The sequence below is a fragment of the Streptopelia decaocto genome, assembly GCF_964273445.1.
Source record: "Streptopelia decaocto genome assembly, chromosome: 2".
Classification (NCBI taxonomy): Eukaryota; Metazoa; Chordata; class Aves; order Columbiformes; family Columbidae; genus Streptopelia; species Streptopelia decaocto.
Window position 1 is genome coordinate 120,491,460 of NC_138655.1, and position 5,322 is coordinate 120,496,781.

Genomic DNA, 5,322 nt, shown 5'->3' on the forward strand with positions numbered 1-5,322 from the left:
CCACTTAGTAAGTAACAGTGTCCCTTGCCATCACTTTCCGTGATGTCACAGCGTGAGCGATCTAATGCTGCTTGCCGTCTCTGGTTTGGAGTCGTTTTTGTTGTGGAGCATTTTTGGTGCTGTTGCCGTTGTGTTGTCTATAACGTTGTGTGGAGTGTCTAAGTGTGTGCACACTTGGCTCAGAGCTGCTCTACCCGGAGCACTTAAATTTGAGAAGAAACTTCTTCTCAGTAAGGGTGCCAGAGCACTGGAACAGGCTGTCCAGGGAAGTTGTGGAGTCTCTTTCTCTGGAGACTTTCAAAACCCACCTGGGCATGTTCCTGTGTGACCTCACCTAGGTGTTCCTGCTCCAGCAGGGGAATTGGACTAGATGATCTTTTGAGGTCCCTTCCAATCCCAATACTGTGATACTGTGTAGAGTCAGGAGCGGGTGGATTGAGTTCTAGGAGTCCATGCTTTATCTGTGGACGTGTTAAACTGTGTAGGCAAAGGTTGTGCGGTCATCTGGGATGGAGTAGCCGTGGGCAGAGGAGTGGACAGTCCGTTCTCCATTGTTTTAGGGACTCAATTAGACCTTCTTGGGGGATTCCTCAATAGAAAGCAGACCTGTGGAAGGGTCAAGCTGTTGATGAGCTCCTGGGTGACTTGAATACCTTGATTTCAGATGCAGAGGGACAACATGGCATGAAAGAGTGATGGAAGAGGCGAGCTGAGCGCCGTAAGCAGGTGGGTCGTGCGTGGTGCGAGCGGGAAGATGTGCTGTGTGGCTCTAGCTAAGTTTGGTTGTTTCTCTATTTCATATGTGTGAAGCAAAGAGGAAAGCTGGATATCAGCACCGCAGCTCCTCGGGCAAGGTGTGCATTGAGTGCTGGGCTGAAGCAGCAGCTCGTTTCAGGTCCTGTGTTGCTGGTGCAGGTATGAGTGTCCTTTGGTTGTGTTTTACAGGTGGTAGCTGAACCTCTTGGTGGTTAACAGTGTGGCAGTCAAAAGCAAGGGCGGCCAGGTAGGTGAGCGGCCTGGTTAAAGGAGGGGGAGATGGGAATGTTTACAGGCAGGCTGTGTTTTGGGGTGACGTCCCAGCAGGTACCTTTGTTTTTGTAGGTGCCTCAGATGAGCTCGGAGGGGCGAAGCCGCATGCCAGGCAGCAGCCGAGAAGGTGAGGCGGCAGTGCGTGTTGAGGAGCCCAGTATTGCCCGGTGACTCAGTTCAGCGTTTCCTTCTTGTTTTGCAAGCTCTTTCTTGGCCATTTGAACTTGGAGGAGCATTGGCGGTGAGCCAGGGTAGGAGTGAGGAGGAGCGTGGGGCTGGGGACTAATTCCAAGTGCTACAGTTCTTTTGTTTCTCGCTGTCTTTGGTGTCACTAGTGGGAGTGTTTGTGACTGCACCCGTGGCACGGCATGCCCAACGGAACGCCGTTTAAAAAGGTAGTACGAGGTGCTGGACGGAGACTCGAACTCTTGTGGGTTACTCTGAGCAGTATTTATTTTACAAGGTTCCCAGGAACAGCAGTGTTGGGTCACCTCCTCAGTGCCAATCATACAGCAATATAGCTAGTCATTATGTAGGGTTTTAACAGATATTATGCAACTTAGCAAAATTTATCACCGTCCAGTGAAATTCTCTACGTATCCCGATGTCACTGTCCAGTGGTCTGCGGGTTTCACTTCTACTGCAAGTACCGTGTGAAGGTCATTGGGTTGCAGGGCTTGTCTGATTTGTTATCTATAGTTCATCAGTCTAGCACGGAGATCAGTGGTCCTAAGTATAGCATTTATCAGTGTCTTAACTAAAGGTAGAAAGCAAGCATAAGGTAACCACACTTGTGGTTCTGGGTAAGGGCTACACAGGAGACAAGCTGAGACTTTCAGCCTTAGCAGCACAGCTTATAACACTGATATAGGCCTAAAATCCTAATTTCCTATTTCCCTACAACAGCCGTGCAACTTAGGAGGAGGTGGGTGTTGCAGAAGGGGTCGGCGTTTACCCCACAACACCGTGTGCTGGCACGGATTAGCGAGGGAGTGTTTTCTCATGTTCCTGTAGACGTTGAAGAAGAACCCGGCGATGCAGGAAGATCCCCGTTAGCACACGTGGCGTTTTCTTTGTAGAAGATGGATTTGGTCTCTTGGGCCTCTGAAAGCTAAGTGGAGGCACAGGGGCTGGGAAGGGGCTGGAAGTCGCATGGAAGGGGGTAAAGTTCTGATAAGGAAAGGGCCGTCCAGGAACAGTCCCCTTTGGGTGGGTAAAGGGCCCAGGGAACTTTACAGTGCGATGCCAGCGTGTGCCGGGCAGGGCAGCTCCAGCCTGTGTCTGTTGTCGTGTAGTTTGGGAAGCCGGCCTTGTGCCTGTCAGATGATCCTGGGGTAACATTGTTCTCCAGGGACATGGCAAGCATCTCAGGTGCCATCCCGGGGTCTGGAATGCTGGTGCCGATTGGTGTAGCTCATATTGGGTGCTGGTTTTCTTGTATCAGCGGTCGAAAGTGTGCAGGGTCCTTGTGTTTCAGATGTTTCTGTTCAGTTGTGTTTTATGGTGTTGTTGAGTGCTGCGTTGGCAGCTCTGCTCTCTACCCATCCAGTCTCAGGGCCTGGCACTTCTTCCCAGCATCTTGAAGTTTTTAAGCCGTGCTGCCGGCTGTGTGTTTGCGCCAGTGCCACCGTCTCATAAGGGGCCCTGACTTTGGGCTCCTTTGTTTTCTGGGATTGCAGTGGAGGCTCCTTGCTACACCACTGCCTCCCCGCAGGTTCTTTTGATTGATGTCTGTCTGGTTTGGAGTTGTTCTCATTGTTGGGTGTTGTTGGTGCTGTTGCCATTGTGTTGTCTGTAACATTCTGTGGAGAGTCTGTCCGCGCAAGTGAGCATTTGGGTCGGAGCTGCTCTGCCTGGAGGCGTGAAGTCAGGGGTGGGTGGACTGAGCTCTAGGAGTCCACGGTCGATCTCCTGTTAAATTGTTAAATCTGCTGTTAAATGTTAAATTGCATAGGTAGAGTTTGTGTAGTCATGTGGGATGGAGAAGCTGTGGGCAGGGGAGTCGATAGTCCTTTTAGTGGTGTTTTGCAGTTGTTACTAGGAACATTGACTAGTGTTTTCTGTGCTGTGCTGTTCTTTCAGAGACACCTGTGAGACAAGGCCTGCTTTACACTTTTGTGAAGAAATAGGCTTCTTTCAGTGATAATGCCACATTCAAGGCTGGCAGGAAGCTCCTATGGACCGTAAACAAAATCTATAGCTGTGCGGAGCCAAGTCCAGTCTGAGGTCAGTGCGAAGGATCCACTGAGAAGCAAGAAGACCACAGACTCAGGTATTGCTATTGGACTGAATCACAGTGTAGAGGGGTGGGTGAATAGTTTGTAAGGGTATAAATACCCAGGGATTTCTGTGCTTGGCTGGGACTTCAGCAGAAGCAGCAGCTCCAGTCAGCCTTCCTGCTGTACTGTTCTGTTTGGTTAGTTATTTACATGGATTTTGCCTGAGAGTTTGTCCCAATAGACGGATGATTTAGACCGCAACCCACCTGTCTCCATGCCCCTACCCACCTGTTCCCATGCCCCTGGAAGGGAGGTAGGGATGTTGAGGTGTAGAGTGATGCACTTCTGAAATTCAGGCTGAGTGATATAGGGAATCAGGTGTACACATACAATCCTTTGGACATCTATAAATATAATATCTTAGGTGTTTCCCCTGTCCTCTGTGAGTCTGGGAGACAAACCGTAGATGCAGTGTGGGGCTTAGTTTGGATCCAGCCGCACCTAGACTCCCATCTGCAGAGGAGTTTAGAAAGCAAGGGGGTCCATTCTGAACCTCATGACTCAACAGAAAGGCCTTCCTCTAGCCTTTGGCATCTCCTGTCCATGTAGAAATCACTCTGAATCAAGGTCCAGCTGATTTTGCTTGGCATGTTTTGTCCACTTAGTAAGTAAGTGTCCCTTGCCATCACATTCCGTGACGTCACAGCGTGAGCCATCTAATGCTGCTCTCGGTCAGCCGTAGCCAGAGTCAGTTACTTGAGACAAAGCGATGTTGGCAGGATCACGGCTGTCGTCAGCGATTAGCGATGGAGACGCAGGGTGAGTTTGAGTTCCATGTTCTCAGAGGAACAAGCTTGCGGTAACTGCCACGATTGGGAAGCTGTGGAAGAATAGGTCACCATGGTCAAGAACTATATGAAGGATGGCAAGGGAATTACGTGCAAACTGTTAAGTATCTGTCTCAAGCAAGTGTCAGGAGAGGAAAAGATGGTTGGTGAGGTAGATGACGTGCAGCGCGTTTGGATAGTGTGAAACCTTGAGCGAATGTGGCTTGGGGTTTTAGTTATTTGTCCTTGGAGGTTCAAATATTTTTTTCCTTTTCAGGTAAATTCCAAAGTTGAAAAATAAAAAAGCCCCAGCTGGGGGATTCCCCCCTGCTCCCCCACCAGGTTTTTTTTCCCCTTGTCCTGGCGGCTCCACGAAGCGACCTTCATCACCAGTGTACAGATGAAGGTCAGGCCGGGACTGGGGTTTTGGCACACGGGGCGAGTTTAGAGAGTGCCGGGAACAGCATTTCCGAGGGGTGATCCAGAGATAGGGTCAAGGCACAGGGGGAGAATGGCAGATAATGGATGCGGCGTGAGGGATGCGGTGGTGTTGGTAGGTGAATGAGTGCTGTGCTAGAGTTGTGTTATGTGGTAATATTGTGTTTTGCGGTTGTAGTTATTTGTTCTTGCAGGTTAATGGTTTTTCCTTTTCAGGTAAATGTCTAAATTAAAATAAAATAAACTCCAGCTGGGGGATTTTTTTTCCCCTGGCTGTTTTTTTTTTTCCCCCGGTCCCAGCCTGCTCCATGCGGTGATGTTCATCACCAAGGTACAGATGCGGGTGCCCGTCAGGCCGGGGTTTTGGCAGGCGGGGCCATTTTTGAGGCTTCTGGGAACAGCGTTCCCGAGGGGTGACGCAGAGACAGGGTCACAGCACAGGGGGAGAACAGCAGAGAATGGTTGCGCTGTGAGTGTGCGGTGGTGTCGGTAGATGAGTGGTGTGGTTAGCTGTGTGATCCGGAATGATTTTTTTTGGTGCTGTATTGGTTTCTTTGCAGGTTAATGGCTTTTCCTTTTCAGGTAAATGTCTAATTTAAAATAGAATAAAAAAACCCCACCTGTGGGATTTTTTCCCCCCCGGCTGGGTTTTTTTTCCCCGGTTCTGGCCGCTCTGTGAGGTGACATTCATTGCTAAAGTTTGGACAGGGGTCAGGCTGAGACTGGGGTTTTGGCAGGCAGGGAGTGTTTAGAGGCTCTCGGGAACAGTGTTCCCGAGGGGCCATGCAGACGCAGGGTGATGGCACGAG

The 5,322-nt window shown here is 50.1% G+C and overlaps 1 long non-coding RNA gene across 1 annotated transcript; it reads left to right on the forward strand.

The window, feature by feature from the left end:
- The first annotated feature begins 1,363 nt into the window (after positions 1 to 1,363).
- On the forward strand, positions 1,364 to 2,488 carry LOC309436954. Its single transcript, XR_014183440.1, has 3 exons — positions 1,364 to 1,424; positions 1,936 to 1,954; positions 2,044 to 2,488. It is a non-coding gene; the product is annotated as an uncharacterized lncRNA (long non-coding RNA).
- The last annotated feature ends 2,834 nt before the right edge of the window (positions 2,489 to 5,322 follow it).